Raw genomic sequence first — 22,363 nt, forward strand, 5'->3', positions numbered from 1 at the left:
TTGGACTTTTACTGTGTAACTAGTTCTATAATGCTGCAGCAGTATGTTCTGTACTCTGATATTTTTATCTTTGCATTACCTGTTGTACTTGTGGATGACTTGATTGTACTCGTGCATAGTATGATTTGACTGGATAGCATGCAAATAAAGTTTTTTTCTTTATCATGATAATAATAAAACAATTTCAAAAATGGCAATGTTCATTTATCGCAGCTCCATTCCAGAACCAAATAACTGTAGTTGAACTACAGTATGCAGACCACAATTGTATTTGCACATCTCAAAGTCTGATTGTTTCGCTGAAGCATAGAAAAGGATAGACCTGGTACTCAGTATCGTAAGATAAAAATGGCTTCTACCACACTTACACCATCAGTAAAGGGTCATGGCAAGACCCTGCAAAATGTGGATAACTTCCATTATCTTGAAAATTATATCTCAGTAAAGGCAGTCATTGATGATGAAATTCATGACAATCTTCAATGTGCCCATGCAGCCGTTAACCATTTAAGTAAATAGGTGTTGAAAGAGCAAAACCAAGCATAAGGTTCACAAGCCCTCCTCTTCTACTAATTTCTGAGATCTGGGATAGGTAAAGTAAGCATCAGAAGGCACAAGAAAAATAACACAAATGCTAACTCCACAAAATCTTACAAATTCATTGGAAAGACAAATGAACTGTTTGCAAGAGGTTGTGGTTTCCACTTTGGCCTAGATATGCACCACTGAATACACAAAACCAAAGTGAGTCATCATTGATCCTGAGAGATTGCCTGAGAAGAGAGACATTGAAAACAGCTCCACATTGGATTGACCCAGTTAGTTATTTCATTTCTGGTGAATGTTACCTGATTTAGGGACACAGAACAATTGGACTACATGTAAAATTTAAGTTCATCAATATATTACCATTTTTTTTAATGTTCACGCTGTCATATTCTTGATAGGCAGGACCAGATTTTTTTTTTTAAATCAGGCTTTGTGGGCTTATTAGCAATGTGGGTTGGAATTCAGTATTAAGGGGTTGATCGACAGAGTAGTACTTCTACTTCAGTACTTCTGACTCCATGATTCGAGGTGACAATAGCTGGTTCATCACCAGATGTAAGATGAGCAGTAGATTACTCCTATGTTCCCGAAGTGAAGTGTCGATCCAAACTCATTCCTTAGGGCAATAGGTTTGTAACTTACCTCAATGGAGAGTGGTGTTGGGTGCAAGTGGAATAGGTTGGTGATGGGCGGTGAGGGAAGAGCTGGAGAAAACCGTTTAAAAAAAAGTTTTGGCTATAAATTTAGATACATCTTAAGGAAAGTGGGACGCTGAAAGATGAACTTGAAGGAGGAAACCCTTATTCACATATCATCAATTATGTCAGGCATTTTCAATTTTGCAGAGCTTTGGTCAAACAATGCCTTGAAAATGCAATGCAAATTATTTTTGTTGTTGGACACTAGTTTATTAAAACACAGGTACCTTTCTTGTCACTTGCTGATAGAAAATCAGAAGAACTAACCCATGTTCTACAATGTCACTCAGAATGACAAAACTCTTGTGGAAATTCAATGAGTGGTGTTACGATTAAACCAAAGTTGACACTTGCATTTTTTAAATATAAGCAATGGATTAAAACAACGCAATTAGCTAAAATGGTAATCTATATACTAAAATTATTGTTTGTTTGTCCTTAACTACAGCCAAAACGGTACACGATAGTGCAACAATTTTAGGCCCACCTTACTCACTGTCGTCCCTTTGGTGCTAATGAAGAAGATTCATTGAAATTGGTGTTATATTTTTAGTTATTCACATTTTAAAGTTTAAATCTATCTCCTAGGGAGGGAGGGAAGGGGGGGGGGGATGGAGGGAGGGGGAGGGGGGGATGGAGAGAGGGAGGGAGTGGGGAGGGGGAGGCAGGGAGGGGGAGGGGTTAGGGGGGAGCGGGAAGGGAGGGCGGATAAGGGGTTGAGGGGAATGGAGTGGGGGAAGATAGGGAATGGAAGGGGGATGGAGGGATGGTGGGGGGGGGAGGGGAGGGGAGGGGGTGGGAGAGGGAATGGAAGGGGGTATGAGGGGGGAGTGAGAGGGGAGGGTGGTGTGGGGGGAGTGGGGGAGGAGAGGGCACTGCACCAATGCAGGAGAAGTTTGGGCCCAACGGGTCCACTTGGTCTAGTCAAGTTATAAAATGCTTTTGACCATTCATCCTATATACATATCCACTTTCTTTTAAAATCAAGGATCAAGAATTTAATCAAAATGAATTCTGGTTCAAGTAAGGAACTAAGCTTTTTAACAAACTATTATTTTTACTGGAGATTTAGGGAAATAAAAGTTTATTAAAGTAACCAACAAAATGTTTAAGGAACTATAAGTTGTGAGTGATATTAATTATGATACATGTGAGAGATGAGGGATAGAAAGTAGATATTTTTTAATTAATTAATGTCATTGGGGATGGAACCAGAGAAGTGGAGCAAGGCTATTTTATTCAAGTTGTAATCTACCATGAATTGTAATATTTTATGATTCTGCAAAACAGGATTGAAAAATTACATGAGGCAAAGTAATAGAATGAAGATTGAGAAACATAGTTTTGCGGGAATTTGTTTCCCTAAATAATTTTATTTGGACCTGTGTGTATGACTAGGAAATTATTTTTCTCTATAGGGACTTCTGTATAGAGTAGCTGGTCCAGAATTAGGAAATCATGTTGATTATTTTGCTCATTTATTTTATTCATTAATGGCGTATGAGTGTTGCTGAAAGACCAGTATTGATTATCCATTCATAATTGCTCTTGCAAAAACAGTGGTGAGCTTACTTCCTTGAATAGCTGCAGTTCTTTTGGTGAAGGAAGTATGACAGTGTTATTGCAGAAATAACTGATTATGGTTTGCTTGGATGAATGTTACTTTAAGGAACCCATGCAATGAAGTTTGAGTCTTATATGATTGAGTCAAGGGCATTGATTCTCACTTCACCTCTGGAATTCTTCTCAACCACCGGGTGGCGCCAGCAATGGCTGCCTCGCCAACAGTCTGTCTGTCCTTTCCTTCTTTGTATTGTATGTGTTAAATGTATGTTTTTAGTGTTCTTTAGCTTGTTTTGTGTGGGGGGGGGGGGGGGGGGGGGGGGGAGTTGGGGGAAACTTTTTCTAATCTTTTACCTCGATTTTTTTCTGTATTGTATCTCTGTCCGCACTGCGGCCTAACATTGAGGAGTTGGCAGCCTTTGCTGGAGACCAATTTTGAAAGCTCCACCGTGGGGAGCCTACGTGACTTTAATATCACAGAGCTTGTGATCCCTTTGTTAAGGGTCGACCTCGGAGCTCCAACTGTGGGTGCTTGCGGACTTAACATCACGGGGCCTGCGGTCTCTGGTCAGAGACCGACTTCAGGAACTCCAAAACAAGGGAATTTCGACCGCCCCAACGTGGGAGTTTTGATCGCCCCGACGCGGGGGCTTCGAATGCCGGCTGCGGGTGCTTCGATCACCCTGACGGATGGTTCGACTGCCCCGACCGCGGGAGAATAAAGAGGAAGAAGTTTGGACTTTTTTGCCTTTCATCACAGTGAGGAATGTGAGGAGTCCGCTGTGGTGGATGTTTATGGTAACTTTTATGTAGTTGTGTGGCTTGTTGTTTTTTTTGTATGGTAATTTGCACATCATTGTACCTTAATTGGTGCATGTGACAATAAAAGCCCTTTGAAACCTTTGAATTGAGCTCCTTAGCCTTGTTGAGATGAAGGCTGGAATGAGCTCTGGAATTAATTGTCCTGGGTAAACAAATCAAACAACAGTGAGAAGGGTATTGTTGATTAAGTTATATTTGAAAGCACTATCAATTACACGTTACATCAAAGCAGATGATTAATAAAGAGTAATCAACCTGATGCTCACCTGGGCAGTTTCCCCACGTTATTTGATAGACACAGTACTGGTGTTATAACTATGCTGGAGGAGCTAATCTGGAGTTTTTCTGAATTACGATTGAGATGTTGTCTTGTTCCAAAACCTCTGCTGACTCCCATGCTCTCTGCAATTCTTTATAGCACATGGAGTGATTGAATTTGCTGGAGGCCAGCTTCTTTGATGGTGGAAACCTCAGGAGGAACCTGAGTTGGATTATGCAGTTGCCTTATGTTTTTAGATGATAGTAAATTTGGCTGTGCAAGATAAGAGAAAGTGTAGACGATAATTTGGAGAAAACTGAGTGTTTTTTCTTGCATCTGTTGTGAATACAGTGTAACTGGTAATTTTCAATTTGAATGATGAAGCCAGATACAGGTAATTATTTCAGGGGTAGTGTTATGTATTGTGTGATGTTTTCTTCATTGTTTGTAAACTGAGCATTAAAGTGTTTGTTATATGTTTCATGGGCCATTTTGGAGAGCGCTTTGTAATTATTCCCTCTTGCTTCTTGTATAGATGTAGCTTCTTGTCCAGATTGAAGGAGGGGATCTTGTGAATCTGGTCTTTCATAAGATGAAATCTCGGACCTGCAGACCCTTAGCATAGGAGCACCGTAAGGCTGCTTACTCTTCCCTCTTTACTCTTTACTCTCTCTACACCCACGACTGCACCTTCACAAACTCCTCTGTCAAGCTTCTCAAGTTTGCGGACGACACAACCCTGATTGAATCTGCCCACAGGAAGTCACACAGCTGGCATCCTGGTGCCTTCGTAACAATGTGGAGCTCAATGCTCTTAAGACACGGTAGCGCAGCGGTAGAGTTACTGCTTTACAGCGAATGCAGCGCCGGAGACTCAGGTTCGATCCTGACTACGGGTGCTGCACTGTAAGGAGTTTGTACGTTCTCCCCGTGACCTGTGTGGGTTTTCTCCGAGATCTTCGGTTTCCTCCCACACTCCAAAGACGTACAGGTATGTAGGTTAATTGGCTGGGTAAATGTAAAATGTAAAAATTGTCCCTAGTGGGTGTAGGATAGTGTTAATGTACGGGGATCGCTGGGCGGCACGGACTTGGTGGGCCGAAAAGGCCTGTTTCCGGCTGTATATATATGATATGATATGAAGACAGTGGAATTGATAGTAGACTTTAGGGGAGCTCCCCTCCCCTCCCCCCACTCACCATCAACAACACCACAGTCACATCTGTGGAGTCATTTAAGTTCCTTGGAACCATTATCTCCAAGGACCTTAAATGGAGGGCCAACATCGATTTAGTTGATGATCTTCCATAAGATTTGGGGAAAGGATGTTTCAAGAAAGAGGAAGGGTTCTCTCTGTCTGACTGGATGAGTATCTACACCATTTTCTTCAGCAATTTTTCTTGCATCTGTCATATTTGCTTTATGATTTGCGGTAGTTCTACCTGTTGCTCCAGCAAAAAAGCTCATTTTTCGAATGGAGTTAGTTTTCACCATTTATTTTGTATAAATCTTTAACATTAATGTTATTCCCAACTATCTGCAGCTTTTTTCAGGAAAATTGAGGGCTTGATGTAAATGCTTGACTTCATAAGCCACAGTTACTTAGGAACTAGCATCAATTATTATGAGGGAATCCGTGGATTCTAATGATGTAGTAATAGATCAGAGAAAGGCTAACAAGATGTTGACTGGACATAAAAAAAATGTCAAAGGTCATTAATCTCCATATATGAGACAGCTTTGAGACATCCTTTAAATAAGGAAGGTCGTCTTTTCAACACCTTGATTTCTTTTGGAATTAACAGCCAAAGCTTATAAATCTGTGTACGCAAAAGTTCATATATTCCCCTTCCAAGATTGTCAATTAAACTTAAAAGTTCAGGGCATGCATGAAAAGATGAACATTACTTTCGGCCCTTCAACCAGTTTCTTAAGAATTGGGTAAAAATTAAATGGAGTGGTCCAGAACTTAGAATTCATGCCGATTCTAACTTACATCAATGTCTTGTGACCAAAGCACAATTAAATGTGGTTACTTTTGGGCTTGATATTAAGCTTGGAAGAGTAGAAAAATGGAAAATGGCACCCCAGAAATTAAGGAAAATTACATCTAAACAAAAAGTGAGTGGACTGGCCAACAGGAAGAATATTTAATACAGTTATGCGTCACACACTGCACAAAGGAAGAAAAAATGTTCTTTCAAGAAATTTGTTGGACTAGTTAAAGATGGTGAAAAGTACTTCATCAGCAAGAATACAAGAAACAGAAGTGGAAGTTTGCTTCAACCCCTCATACCTGTTCCACCATTCAAGAAGACCATGGTCGATCTTTTACTTTAGCTCTACTTTCCTGCATTGGTCCTACCTCCCTGAGATCCTTTACTATCCAAGAAGTTATTGATCTCTATTTTAAATGTGCTCAGATACTGAGCCTCTGAAGCCTGCGTAGTTAGAGAATTCCAAAGATTATCTACCTTTGGGATGAAGATTTTTTTTTCTCTCTATGTCTTTGTCAATCCCTTACTTAATTTTCTTTTTTTAAACAACTTGTGGGTGTAACTCAGCCATTCAGGCAGCATCTTTGGGCAACATGGATAGGTGACATTCAGGTCAGGATCCAACTTCTGACTGATTGTGGGTTGGGGATGGGGAGGGGGAAGAAAGCTGGAAGAGAGGAAGGGCGGGACAAAGCCTGGCAGGTAATAGGTTGATACAGGTGAGGGGGGTTTTAATAGGCAGATGTTGGACAAACTTAACAGATGGTGGACCTCACTTTAAATGTATACCCTCTGGTCATAAGTATCTCAGACGTGAGAAATATTATCCGCAGAACTATAAAACCGCATAAGAATTAGGTACATTTCAATCAGATCATGTTTTTCTCCTAGATTAAAGAGAATGTGGGTGCAGTTTGATTAATCAGTGCTCATGCAACAAACCTTCTGACTAGAATTCAACCTGGTGAATCAATGTTGGAATCCTTCAATTAATGATTCATGTGCAAGAACACCCAGATCCCTCTGAACATCATTACTTTTCATTCTCTCACCATTAAAAAGAATACTCCATGTTTCTATTTTTTTTTGCCAAATGACTCATTCAATGTTGAAGACATGCAACCAATGCAGGTCAGCAAGTAACAACAATAACAGAATATCAAATTTGCTATAACAGTAGAAAACATGGTGTGCTCTGTTGGTGCCACATGTCATTTCCAATTCTTGATGTTCAAAAACAACTGAGGAATCGTAATGGAACAGATTGCATGCCAAGCAATAGATGTCTCTGTTTGGAGGAACAATTGGAAAGTTGTTATTTGAGAAATTATTCTTTGGAAGCACACAAAATAATAAATTGTTTAACGATTACATGGAATATTATATTAAATTGAACTGAGGTTAGATTTTTAGTTGAGAAAAAAATTATGTGCTGTACAAATTGGGCTTCTAATTAGTTATTAACAAATTTTGTGCCCAATTTCGCCACCACTTCCTCTCCCTTCCCCAATAATATTCAGTCATTTCGTTGGTAAACAAGATTGATAATATTTTTCCATGATTACTAATAATACCACAGGGTTGGATAACTGGAAAAATTAGATGGTTTGAAGCTGTACGGTTGCAATATTTTATTTATTGCAACATAAATTGACCAGAAAGCCTCAGAGATTGAAGTAAATTCAAGTTTGTCAATTTATTTGACTAGTTTTGTTGCTTTCTAAGGAAAGGAACTCTCAGGAGAATATAGACACAAAAAGCTGGAGTAATTAAGCGGGTCAGACAACATCTCTGGAGAAAACAAATAGATGACGTTTTGGGTCGAGACCCTTCTTCAGACTGAGAGTCAGGGGAATGGAAAACGAGAGAGAAAGACTGTGATGTAGAGAAATATAGACCAAATGAATGAAAGATATGCAAAATAGTAACGATAATAAAGGAAACAGGTCATTGTCGGATGTGTGCTAAGTGAGAACAAGTACAGACAATAGACAATAGGTGCAGGAGTAGGCCATTCGGCTCTTCGCACCAGCACCGCCATTCACTGTGATCATGGCTGTTCATCCACAATCAGTACCCTGTTCCTGCCTTCTCCCCATATCCCTTGACTCCGCTATCTTTCAGAGCTCTAGCTAACTCTCTCTTGAAAGCATCCAGAGAATTGGCCTACACTGTCTTCTGAGGCAGAGAATTTCACAGATTCACAACTTTCTGGGTGAAAAGGTTTTTCCACATCTCCGTTCTAAATGGCCTACCCCTTATTCTTAAATTGTGGCCCCTGGGTCTGGACTCCCCCAACATTGGGAACATGTTTCCTGGCTTTAGCGTGTCCAATCCCTTAATAATCTTCTATTTTTCAATAAGATCCCCTCTCATCCTTCTAAATTCCAGTGTACACTGTGAACCTACGCTGCACTCCCTCAATAGCAAGAATGTCCTTCCTCAAATTTGGAGACCAAAACTGCACACAATACTCCAGGTGTGGTCTCACTAGGGCACTGTACAACTGCAGAAGGACTTCTTTGCTTCTATACTCAACTTTTCTTGTTATGAAGGCCAACATACCATTAGCTTTCTTCACTGCCTGCAGTACCTGCATGCTTCCTTTCAGTGACTGATGCACTAGGACACCCAGATCTTGTTGTACTTCCCCTTTTCCTAACTTGACACCATTCAGATAATAATCTGCCTTCCTGTTCTTACCACCAAAGTGGATAACCTCACATTTATCCACATAAAACTGCATCTGCCATGCATCTGCCCACTCACACAACCTGTCCAAGTCACCCTGCAACCTCATAGCATCTTCCTCACAGTTCACACTGCCACCCAGCTTTGTGTCATCTGCAAATTTGCTAATGTTACTTTTAATGCCTTCATCTCAGTCATTAATGTATATTGCAAGTAGCTGCGGTCCCAGCACCGAGCCTTGCGGTACCCCACTAGTCACTGCCTGCCATTTTAAAAAGGGACCTGTTAATCCCTACTCTTTGTTTCTTGTCTGCCAACCAATTTTCTATCCATGTCAGTACCATACCCCAATACCATGTGCACTAATTTTGCCCACTAATCTCCTATGTGGGACCTTATCAAAGGCTTTCTGAAAGTACGGGTACACTACATCTACTGACTCTCCCTTGTCCATTTTCCTAGTTACATCCTCAAAAAATTTCAGAAGATTAGTCAAGCATGATTTCCCCTTCGTAAATCCATGCTGACTGCTTTCTAAATGTGCTGCTATTTCATCCTGTTACTGCTATCCAAATGTGCCGCTATTTCATCTTTTATAATTGACTTCAGCATCTTCCCCACCACCGATGTCAAGCTAACTGGTCTATAATTCCCTGTTTTCTCTCTCCCTCCTTTCTTAAAAAGTGGGATAGCATTAGCTACCCTCCAATCCACAGGAACTGATCCTGAATCTATAGAACATTGGAAAATGATCACCAATGTGTCCACGATTTCTAGAGCCACCTCCTTGAGTACCCTGGGATGCAGACCATCAGGCCCTGGGGATTTATCAGCCTTCGGTCCCGTCAGTCTACCCAACACCATTTCCTGCCTAATGTGAATTTCCTTCAGTTCCTCCGTCACCCTAGATCCTCTGGCCACTAGTACATCTGGGAGATTATTTGTGTCTTCCTTAGTGAAGACAGATCCAAAGTACCTGTTCAACTCTTCTGCCATCTCCTTGTTCCACCTATAATAAATTCACCTGTTTCTATCTTCAAGGGGCCTACATTTGTCTTAACTATTTTTTTCCTCTTCAGATACCAAAAGAAGCTTTTACTATCTTAGTAAGTATCACTAGCAAGTTTGTGGATAACACAAAGCTCGGTGGCAGTGTGAACTGCGATGAGGATGTTAGGAGGTTGCAGGGTGACTTGGAAAGGTTGATTGAGTGGGCAGATGCATAGCAAATGCAGTATAATGTGGATAAATGTGAGGTTATCCACTTTGGCGGCAAAAATAAGGAGGCAGATTATTATCTCAATGGTGTCAGATTAGGTAAAGGGGAAGTGCAACGAGACCTTGGTGTCCTTGTACACCAGTCACTGAAAGTAAGCGTGCAGGTACAGCAGGCTGTGAAGAAAGCTAATGGCATGTTGGTCTTCATAACGAGAGGATTTGTGTACAGGAGCAAAGAAGTCCTTCTGCAGTTGTGTAGGTCCCTGGTGAGATCACATCTGGAGTATTGTGTGCAGTTTTGGTCTCCTAATTTGAGGAAGGACGTCCTTGCTATTGAGGCAGTGCATGGTAGGTTCACGAGGTTAATCCCTGGGATGGAGGGACTGACATATGAGGAAAGATGTCAGCTTAAGCTCTGTGCCGAACAACTGGCACTGTTCTGCACAGACATTTTTAACCAGTCCCTGTAAACCTGCGCTGGCCCTGCCCGCTTCAAGGTCTCCACTATTGTCCCTGTACCCAAAAAGACAAGGGTCACTGGTCTTAATGACTACAGGCCTGTCGGACTTACCTCTGTAGTCATGAAGACCTTTGAAAGACTTGTGCTGGCCCAGCTGAAGAACATCACAAACCCCCTGCTGGACACCCTGCAGTTTGCATATAGGGCCAATAGATCGGTGGACGACGCAGTCAATCTTGCCTGCACTTCATCCTCCAGCACCTAGACCACAAGGGGACTATGCCAGGATTCTGTTTGTGGACTTTAGCGCTGCTTTTAACACCATTGTGCTAGAGCTACTACACTACAAACTGTCCCAGATGACTGTGCCTGAACCCCTCTGTCAGTGGATCATCAACTTCCTGATGGACAAGAAGCAGCACGTGAGGCTGGGAAAGCACATCTCGGACCCGCAGACCCTCAGCATAGGAGCACCACAAGGCTGCGTACTCTCCCCTCTCCTTTACTCTCTCTACACCAACGACTGGACCTCCACAGACTCCTCTGCCAAGCTCCTCAAGTTTGCGGATGACACTACCCTGATTGGACTGCCTACAGATGGGAAGTGATACAGCTGGCGTCCTGGTGCCATCGCAACAACCTGGAACTCAATGCTCTCAAGACAGTAGAACTAATTGTAGATTTTTGAAGAGACCCCCCTCCCCTCCCCCACTCACCATCAACAACACTATAGTCACATCTGTGGAGTCATTTAAGTTCCTCAGAACCATCATCTCCAGGGACCTTAAATGGGGGGCCACCATCGACTCCACAGTCAAAAAGGCCCAACAGAGGATGTACTTCCTTCGGCAACTGAAGAAACACAATCTGCCACAGGCAATGATGGTCCAATTCTATACTGTTATCATTGAGTCCGTCCTCACCTTCTCCATCATGGTCTGGTTTGGCTCAGCCACTAAGCACGACATCCGGAGGCTGCAACGGATCGTTCGCACAGCTGAGAAGGTTGTTGGCTGCAACCTTCCTCCCATTGACGAACTGTACACTGCAAGGGCCAGGAAGCAAGCGGGCAAGATCATCTCTGACCCCTCTCACCCTGGCCACAAACTCTTCGAAGCACTCCGGACTGTCAAAGCAGCAACAGCCAGACATAAAAACAGCTTTTTTCCACGAGTGATAGTTCTACTCAATAACCAAAGTCTGTAGTCTCTTTTTTGCTCTGGTTTATTTTCACCCACATGTTTAGACCATAATGGTGTATCCTTATTGTTTTGATGTGTTTATGCTTTATTCTTAATTGTTAACTGTATGTTTGTGTTGTCATTTGTGAGCGGAGCACCAAGGCACATTCCTTGTATCTGCATACTTGGCCTATAAACTTATTCATTCATTCATTCATTCATTCATTCATTCAAGATTCGAAAGACTAGGCTTGTATTCACTGGAGTTTAGAAGGATGAGAGGGGATCTTATAGAGACGCATAAAATCATAAAAAGACTAGACAAGCTAGATGCAGGAAAAATGTTCCCAATGTTGGGGGAGTCCAGAACCAGGGGACACAGTCTAAGAATAAAGGGGAGGCCATTTAAAACTGAGATGAGAAGAAACTTTTTCACCCAGAGAGTTGTGAATTTGTGGAATTCTCTGCCACAGAATGCAGTGGAGGCAAATTCATTGGATGAATTTAAAAGAGAGTTAGATAGAGCTCTAGGGACTAGTGGAATCAAGGAATATGGGGAGAAGGCAGGCACAGGTTACAGGTTACTGATTGTAGATGATCAGCCAATGAATGGCGGTGCTGGCTCAAAGGGCCAATTGGTCTCCATCTATTTTCTATGTTTCTATATCATCCTTTATATTCTTGGCTAGCTTACCTTCGCACCTCATCTTTTCTCCCGGTGTTGCCTTTTTAGTTATCCTCTGTTGCTCTTTAAAAGTCTCCCAATCCTCTGGCTTCCCGCTCATCTTTGCTTCTTCTCTTTTATTTTTACACTGTCCTTGACTTCCCTTGTCAGCCACGGTCGCCTCTTACTCCCCTTGGAACATTTCTTCCTCTTTGCAATGAACTGATCCTGCACCTTCTGTATTATTCCCAGAAATACCTACCATTGCTATTCCACTGTCATCCCTGCTAGGGTCTCCTTCCAATCAACTTTGGACAGCTCCTCCCTAATACCTCCATAGTCCCCTTTGATCAACTGTGATACTTCTGATTTCCCCTTCTCCCTCTCAAATTGTAGATTAAAACTTATCATAAACACAATATTAGGTGTTCAACGAGATGCATCAGGGGAATCCCCAGTCATATTTTCAAACTTCATGTGATCGAAGTAAAAAATCCCTAGCACAGATTTGAAGGAGTTTGCATGAGATCTCTAGCTATTTTGAACAATGTTCATTTATCTTTTGAGAAAGAATTAGAATTTGTTGGCATAAGGTTTGATACCTGGTCAAAACATTTAGTGCAATATATGAGAAGATGTTATTGTAATGGCAGTTTCTATACCTTCTCAAAGTCCAACTTCGATAACCTTTACTGCTCGGGGATGGAATGGAGGGATAGCTTACGCACACACCGCACTCTGAGATACCAAAAACGGATCTTCCAAACGCTGTTTCTTAAGCATAAATGGCTCCTACAGTTATATTAAATATACCGTATATATCTGGTGGGATGTATAAAATACTATTTGGATAATATTCAATTTTACGGTTAATGGCAAAATTGGAGGCATGGTTAATAACTATATTAAAGGAAGCTGCAATATGATACATGTTAAAATGATGGAATTCCATATTGATTAAATATAACTGGATATATTTTGATGTACTAAGAAATAATTCTACTTTGTGTAGATGGTTTTATTATCTTTCTTGATTATTTCAAGAGAAACCAGATCCAATGTCAAAGCTTTCTTAGTATCCAGAAGTGTAAAAAAGTATTATGTTTTACTATTACTTTAAAAAAAAAGTAATTTTCATTTTAATATATATTTGATACTTAGGGGTAATTTTTAAAAGTCAACTGTAGTTTCACCATAATAACAAAATATTACACCTACATAACACATCAATGTGATGAAATAATGAGTAAATGGTGATTTTGGCATTTTAAGATCTAACCAGAAATTACCTACAGATAACCCTCATGAAATTGGACCATGGGGGAGGAGGGATGGAGGAATGGTGTCCGTTATTGCCAATTGTCCATTATAACTGAGTAAGGGTTTCACTCCAACCATCTAGCAGTAACTCCATGAAACAATGAGTTGTTTTCAAATGCAACGTTTGTTTTAGCAGCTAAAAATGTATTTTTGTTGTGGCAAGCTAAAAATACTAAAGGCTGTTTGTTACATTGTTAAATAAAGTATCATTGCGGAAGTGTCGATCAAAACAATTGCTTGTCAATTTTGTGGCCTCCACAGTGTACCTAGTGGTCCGTTTCTTATGGAGACCATGGTGTCCGATTACTGTGGGCTTGCTCCGTCCGCTATAACCAAAACGCGTCATAAAGAGTTCCGTGATAATGAGAATAGACTATATAATCCAACTTAGGTGTGAAGTAAGTTATTGTGATCATGTGGGTTGCCTTGATAGAATGTTCTTTATTTGTTAGTTTCTGGTTTTTTTTTTGTTGCAGTATATATTGTTTGGTGACATTTGAAAAATAATGTGCTGGTGCTTGTTTCTTGTCTGAGTGATTTTTTTTTCAATGAAAAGGCAGTGATAACATTATTTTAAAAATATCAGATCACGTATATATATATATATATATATATATATATATATATATATATATATATATAGGTATTTAGCATGCTTAATCCACATCAAATTGACATAAAATAAGTAACTACTTGGTAATGCATTCATCTTTATTTTGCCTATGAAATTATAACAAAAAAGTAAGAGCAAGAGCAAACTGCTGGATGAACTTGGCTGATCAGGCAGCATAAATAAATGGAAGGACATTGGACAGATAATGTTTCTGGTTGGGATCTTTCTTCAGATTGTTCTTCACCTTGACTCACTGATTCTATGTGGAGTTTGCGCTTTCTCCCTGTGACCATGTGGGATACATGTGGTCCAGTTTCCTCCCAGATCCCAAAGATGTTCAGATTTATGGGTTAATTGGCCTCTGTAACATTGCTCCTTATGTGTAGCGAGTGGATGTGAAAGTGGGATAACATAGTGCTTGTGTCTACGGGTGATCGATCTTCGGAATGGACTCAGTGGACTGAAGGACCTATTCCCATGCTATATCTTTAAATTAAACTAAACGAAAATCGGATTTAGATGTACTTGTGGTATCAAATGGCCTGTGTGGAATGTCTTTCTTCTCCCTTCCTACAGTAGAAAATTCCGCATCCACAAACCACTAGAATCCATAAACTAACCACTAGATAATAATTCTCACCATATCTGTCAGAGTGCATCAACAATTGTACAGTTCCATGACTAAGGTCAGTACACGGCCAATTCGGAATAAGCTACAACTGAATCGTTTTAGACTGCCCCTCTATTGTTTAAGTAAATAATTGAATAACCTTGCGTAAAATGTTTAGGCCAAATGAAAGAATTCACTTGTTATTTGTGCAGACTGTGAATTCAAAATATTTTACTGGACAATGTTATATGGATTGTTGGTCACTCAATAAGAAAGCTCAAACAAAGCTTTGAATAAGCTAAATCCCATTTCTGGAACAAACTGAGCTGACAGTAAGCTGACATTCCACATTGTTTTCACAGGCATCATCAGCCCTTTCCAGTCCAAATATTTGAAGAATGTGCTTTGCAAACAGCAAAGTTAATAGTAGTGCTGGGGATCTTAGACCAGATGTAGCTCCAAAATGAGTGCAAAATGAAAATCAACATAGAATTTTAGCTTTTTTGTCACTTTAACATTATTCAAATAATTTCAAGATTGTCCAATTGCAAATATGAAGGTTATGTGATAGATGCTTTCTAATTTATCATGGTTTAGAATTAAATTATGGAGACACAAGAAACTGCAGGTGCTAGAATCTCAAGCAAAACACAATGTCCTGGAGGAATTCTGCAGTTCAGCCAGTATCTTCATAGAGAGTAGACAAACACATTTTCAGGTTGGGATCCTTCTTCAGACTGATTGGAGTAGGGAGGAGGAAGCTGGAAAAGAGAGGCTGGGGGTGGGACAATGTTTGAAAGTGATGGGTGAATACATGTTAAGGGTGTGGGGGCATGATTGGCAAAGGGGTGGAATGAGTGACAAAGGCTAGAGGTAAAAAAGGGACAGAAAGATGTCAGATAATAATAATAATATGCCTTTATTGTCATTGTACACAAGGTACAACGAAATTAGAAATGCTACAACTGATAACAGTGCGACAGTGCAGAGACAATTGCACAGACATACGAACCAACACAACAAATGCCAGTATCATATAAAAACCGATTTAAAATCCTAATAAATAATGAGTGGATTAAACACTTAAAAATTCTTAAAATAAAGTTTCTTTTTTGAAAATGATAGTAGCCGAATCATGTGCTTCCGTTCACTGTTCTTATTGCCCAGGGAAAGAAACTGTTCTTGAGTTGATTTGTCCTGGCCCTTAGGCTCCTATAGCGCCTCCCAGAGGGCAGGATGTTCCCAGAGGAAATGATGTTCATAAGCCATAGTAGCAGAAGTAGGCCATTTGGCCCATCAGGTCCAATCCACCATTCAATCATGGCTTATCTATCTTTCTGTCTCAACCATATTCCCCTGCCTTCTCCCCATAATCATTGACACCCTTACCAACCAAGTATCTGTCAATCTCCGCCTTAGAAATACCCAATGAATAGGAAGAGGGAGGCATATGGATGGTAGGGGACAGGGAGGAAAAGAGGGGGAAAAGAGATCTAATTTCACTTACTCCACAAATCTGATGCATAGGACGTGTATGATGCAATTTGCAATTATTTGAGTGACATATTGCAAGTTAAGTGTGTGATTACCTACACAAATGGTTCCTAGTTGCAGTCACATTATGACTGGTGGCAAGTTACCTTGTAACGCGGGTGAGGAAAATCACATGGAGAACATAATAGGTCTCCAAGAGAGGGGCGACAGCTGGGAGAAAGAAGCAAGGGGAACTAAGAGCTGGTAAGTAATAGGTGGATCCAAATAGTGAGGGTTTGATTGGCAGATGAGCCACTTGGGGGAGAAAAGCATGGAGATAATCACAAAGGCTGAAGGCAATAACACAAAGGTTGCAACTGATCTTAATTTCTTTATTAGGTGTTGGAAAATAACTGCAGATGCTGTTTCAAATCTGAAGAAGGGTCTTGACCCGAAACGTCACCCATTCCTTCTCTCCTGAGATGCTGCCTGACCTGCTGAGTTACTCCAACATTTTGTGTCTACCTTTAATTTCTTTATTAATTTGTATGCCAATAAACATGTAATCTTTTTACAATCAATTGAAATCAATTTCAATTTTAACGTTATTTTTCATTGTTCTTACAGAAAATGCAGACCTTCATTGCCAAGACCCAAGAAATTAGCAAGGCACCAGAACAGATTTAAAGGCTTTGAGCTGGTCAACTGAATAACTTCTTTCAGAGGTCAGAACATCTCTATCATTAAAATTTATAGATCTGTAATTTAGAGTCACAGAGTGATACAATGTGAAAGCTGGCCCTTTGGTCCGATGGCCACACTGGCCAACATGTCCCAGCTACATTAGTCCTACCTGCCTGCATTTGGCCCATATGCCTCCAAACCTGTCCTATCCATGTACCTGTCCAACAGTTCCTTAAACGCCGGGATGGTCCCTGCCTCAACTACCGCCTCTGGCAGCTTGTTCCATACACCCACCACCCTTTATGTCACAGATTCCTATTAAATCTTTTCCCCTTCACCTTAAACCTATGTCATCTGGTCCTCGATTCATCTACTCTGGGCAAGAGACTCTGTGCATCTACCCGATCTATTCCTCGCATGATCTTATGCACCTCTATAAAATCACCTCTCATCCTTCTGCACTCCAAGGAATAGAGTCTCAGCCTACCCTCCCTATAGTTCACATCATCTAGTCCTGGCAACATCCTTGTAAATTTTCTCTGTATCCACTCCAGCTTGACAACATCTTTCCTATAACATGGTGCCCAGAACTGAACACATTACTCGAAATGCGGCCTCACGAACATCTTATACAACTGCAACATGACCTCCCAACTTCTATACTCATAGAATTTCATAGAATTTTGATTTATGAATGAATGAATGAAGATTGAGCAAAGTTTGGAAATGTGTAAAATACAAATAATAATGTTTAGTTTTAAAGGGACTTTATGATTTTAAGAAGCCTTTGACCAAAATTAGTGATTAAAATAGTAATGAATAGTCAGAGTGAAAATCCCACTTCAGAAGAAAAGATTGTAGTTTAACACATGTGCTAGGACATTCTGTTTTAATGTGTTATTTTAAAAAGATATTTACTGACTTCTCACTAGAAACCATAATCAGTAGTCTTCTAAAATTGGACTCCACTCATATCACAATGGTTTACATATTTACGGTATTTTTTGCACAAAATATGCAATATCTATCTAATGTTTCTATCTTTGAAGATTATATTGCTTGTAGCACTAGTCACAAAACAGTTTTGCAATTTCTTACAATATTTAAAATGTTATTAAGCCTAAAAGAAGAAATAAATTATTATCCTGTGCCCCCAACCACAGCAACATACATTTACAATGAAAATATTAATGCAAAGAAAAATCTTGGATTAGGATTTGAAAGTATAATTGACAATTTGACTCAGTCAAATTCACGTGAGTCATTTAGTTTTAGTGAAGTTACTCACTGCTTTTTCCAGGTGCCTGACAATGTTTATGTCTCTCAATAATCTGCTAAACACCCATTTTTTAAAGAATTTAATGTTTTGTCTTGGAATTTGGCTTGTTCTGATATCTGCTGCAAAAACATCATAAAATAGAAAAAGGCATCCCTCTTACAAATAAGTATGAATTATTGTTTTAAAAGCATGGGGGGTAATTATCTAACCTTCGTAAATTATTATAAAGTTGGTCAATTTTGTTATCAGCCACCAGGAGGAAACCTTGAGCAGTTTAGCGATGAAAGATAATTGCTTAACTTTTTTAAATCAGCATGAATGTGGTAACTTCCATCCCAGTCCTACATTGACTAATAAAATTGTCATTACTGTCTTTCACCTATAACAGTGCTGAAAGGCTGGATTCATGTGTTCCAATTCCTCAAATTGATCTAAGGATAAACTCCAATCTACTCCTCTGCCTTGGTTTTTAAATATAATTTCCTTATATGATCATTCAGCACAAAAACGGGCCCTTCCATCCAACCCATTAGTACAGACCAAGGTGCCTCCCAGAGCTCATCCCATTTGCCTGCATTGGGCACATACTGTATCCCTCAAAACCCTCCTATCTATGAACCTGTCCAAATGTCTTTTAAACTTTGTAATTATGCTCACCACCACCACTTCCTCAGGCAGCTTGTTCCACCTATATACGCAACACTCCTTGCATGAAAAAGCTGTCATGATCTGCCATCATCTTATTGAACAGTGGATGAGACATAAAGGCCCAAATACCTGCTCCTATGTGGACAAGCTCTGCCAGATCATGTTCTTCCCCTTGCTTACCAATCCAAGTTTACCCCTGGATTCCCTCACCTTATCCTTAAATCTGCATTTTTCTCCCATTTCTCTATTTTCTCAGCTCAAACCTTACCTGATCTCCTCTCATCGTGACATTGGCACTGGCTTTTCACACTATTCCCACTAAACACCTACCATCCCTTTTTGGCTCTCATGCTATTTAACATTAGAATTGGTTTCCACCCGAAGAGATTGTTCCACTGCTTCCAAATTTAGTGCCATTAACCCCTTTCTAAAAAAATAGACCCTTTTTTCTTCTTTCCTTACAGGCTGCTGTTGCATATGCAGCTGCTCTTCCATCCCATGGTCTTTGAATGTGATGCCTCCCAAATCGGTGCCTCCCTTCCTGTGGCTCCAGATTTCAATTTGCCCAATTAGGGTTTTATCCGTGCCATGGACATTGAAGAATCCCCAGGTGCAGTTGCAAATATCATCCTCCAAGTCTGTAATTTTCCAAAAAGAAAAACAAATCATCAATAGATTTGATCAGCAATCTTTCAATTCTGTGTTATTAAAATGTTTAATCTGCATTTTCTCATGGAGAGTGAATGAAATTAGTTTGCAATTTTGTTATGTCATTTCGCCACACAATCAAACATGTCTGAAAGATCTGTAGTTTGTTGATGAATTTCACAGATCAATAAAGATCATAATTAATGGCTGCATCAATACAAAGCAGAATGAGGATAAATTTATTGGTCAAGTATTCACACATACAAGGATTTGACCTGGTGCTTGTTCGCACATGGTAAAAACACAATATACAGCAGACAATTTTAAAAAATCCATTGTAATTAGAAAATGTAAAAATAAAGTGCAAGAGTAAAAAGGGGCAGCTTTGCTATATATTGCACATGTAGATATCTAAAGTGCCCTTAGAGAGTTCTTAGGTGTTTGACTCACAGACCAGAATGTAGTGGTGTAGTGCGGCTGTTAAGTAGAGCTACCGCTCATGGGAAGAAGCTGTTTTTGTGTCTGGATGTGGAGTTTTTGATAGTCTGCAGTCGCCTCCCAGAGGGGAGGGCTTCAAAGAGTTTGTGGCCAGGGTGAGAGGGGTCAGAGATGATCTTACCCACTCGCTTCTTGGCCCTCGCAGCGTACAGTTTATCGATGGAGGGAAGGTTGCAATAAATAACTTTCTCAGCTGAGCGAATGATGCGCTGCAGCCTCCGGGTGTCATGTTTGGTGGCTGAGCTGAACCAGACCATGATGGAGAAGGTGAGGACAGACTCTATGATGGCAGTGGAAAACTGGACCATCATTGCCTGTGGCAGGTTGTATTTCCTCAGCGGCCGCAGGAAGTACATCCTCTTTTCAGATTGTGGAGTAGATGGTGGCCTCGGTGCTGGAGGATGAAGTGCAGGCCTAGGTTGACTGGGTCATCCACTGAGCTATTGGCCTGGTATACAAACTGCAGGGGGTCCAGCAGCAGAAAGGGTCTGTTGTACTTTTCAGTTGGACCAGCACAAGTCTTTCAAGGGTTTTCATGATTACAGAGTTCAGTGTGACAGGCCTGTAGTCATTAAGACCAGTAATCCTTGGCTTTTTGGGTACAGGAACAATAGTGGAGACTTTGAAGCAGGCAGGGACAGTGCAGAGTTGCAGGAACTGATTGAAAATGTCTGTGTAGACTGGTGCCAGTTGTTCGGCACAGTGCTTGAGTCCTTCTAGAATTGTGCATTTTAATTTCTCATTTTGACGCAAAACATTTTTTTCTTGAAATGGTAGTGATAAGACTTTAGACTTTAGAGATAGAGCAGGGAAACAGGCCCTTCAGCCCACCGAGTCTGCCCCGACCACTGATTCCTCCATACACGAGCACTATCCTACGCAATAAGGGCAATTTTACAATTTTACCAAAGCCAATTAACCTACAAATCTGTACGTGTTTGGAGTGTGGGAGGAAACCAGAGCACCCAGAGAAAACCCACGGGAAGAACGTACAAACTCTTGGCAGACAGCAGCCATAGTCAGGTTTGAATCTGGATCTCTCGCGCTGACAAGCAGCAATTGTACTGCTGCACCACAATGCTGCCCTTTACAATGAAGGCTTGGAATATACACTCTTTTGATCATAATTCAGGTACGTGGAAGAAGTTGACATGCAATTCACTATGATGGCAACCTTTGCTAATCAAAAGTTCTAACATTTCTCAATCTCCTCCTGTTTCTGGATACTCATGTTCATGTGCATTTACTTTCAACCATGTTTTCAGTCAGTGTGGCTGACTAGCTTTATCAGGTCTTCTGCACACACTCGAAACAATCACTACTTTCTTCAGTGATGGCCTTCAGGGAGAACCTAGAGAAAGCATTGAAATTAAGTGCCCAAGTAGTGTTCCTTACTTTGGGTAGTGTGGATGAGAGAGAATGTGTGGCAGATGGTGTGAGATGGCGAACATCAGTTTACACTCTGAAGAGTCATTTGGCAGAATGCCAAAAACAAAGTGTTTTGACTTTTGGGGTTTTTGCATAACAGATCTCTAGCCTCTTATATAGGAGGTTCTCCTTAAAAGTGCCATGAGCAGCTAAACTGATGCTGCTCCTCTGGGGCTGTCAGTTGTAATTTTAAGTGCTTGAGTAATTCTCGGAAACTCCCAGCCATGAATAACTGACTGGAAGGTGACTTCATGACTTAAGGATTACCAAGAGTCACAACAGCAATACTATTCCAACATCTCTAAATATCAGGAAGGGGCGAGGAACCTCAACTCCTCAAGGAAAATATCATACTAAAGAAGTTTGGGATAAATTTTTGGTAATATCTTTAATCGTTTGCAAATGCTTACAAAATACTCATCAGCAGTCCAGCTGAAGTAATAAGCAACGTTTATGTTAATTTTCAACATATATCCCCTTACTTCCTGTCACTGGAAATAGTTTGAAGCACCAGGGAATGAACCAAAGATGATCAAATTTCACAAAAGAGTTAATAACATGAGCTGCCTAGGCTTGTCAAAGCAAATCTTCATTAGAAGTAAGAGTGAAAGTTTCTCTGAAAGTATTCATGGCCAAGGGGTTAAAGAAATATTGAGTTATAAATATTTCATTTTTTCCCTAAATGGAAGCCAGCTTAAATTCCGTTTTACTTGATATGTACCCTCTCATGCTGATGCAAGTGATAGTTTAATTGTTCTATTGTCAGTAAATATGACAATTAAACACTGTAATGGTATTTATTCAACCTATCTTTCATCCATTTGAAGAGATAGGCCCTTCCACTAGATTCTTGTCTGAACACCTACTCTACCTGCTTTTCTTTGAGGAATTTTCATATTTTATATTATTTATATTTTGTTACAACAGAGAAGAAGGCCTAACATCTCTGCCACCTTTCAGAGCGTTCCTATCAATTATTTATCTGTAACCTATTCTCTCCCACAAGCCCGCTAATTGCTCCCAATTGTTTCTCTTGCCATTTACCCACAGTGGTGGTGAT

At 40.4% G+C, this 22,363-nt stretch overlaps 1 long non-coding RNA gene across 2 annotated transcripts; it reads left to right on the top strand.

The window, feature by feature from the left end:
- Positions 1-3,170: 3,170 nt before the first annotated feature.
- Positions 3,171-19,504, top strand: LOC144597641 (uncharacterized). 2 transcript variants are annotated; one of them, XR_013547778.1, is made up of 3 exons: positions 3,171-3,608; positions 16,746-16,843; positions 19,194-19,504. It is a non-coding gene; the product is annotated as an uncharacterized LOC144597641 (long non-coding RNA). The 2 variants fall into 2 exon arrangements; XR_013547779.1 differs by lacking the exon at positions 19,194-19,504 and adding an exon at positions 17,966-18,102.
- The last annotated feature ends 2,859 nt before the right edge of the window (positions 19,505-22,363 follow it).

This window comes from Rhinoraja longicauda, chromosome 10 (genome assembly GCF_053455715.1).
Source record: "Rhinoraja longicauda isolate Sanriku21f chromosome 10, sRhiLon1.1, whole genome shotgun sequence".
In the NCBI taxonomy this organism is placed as follows: Eukaryota; Metazoa; Chordata; class Chondrichthyes; order Rajiformes; family Arhynchobatidae; genus Rhinoraja; species Rhinoraja longicauda.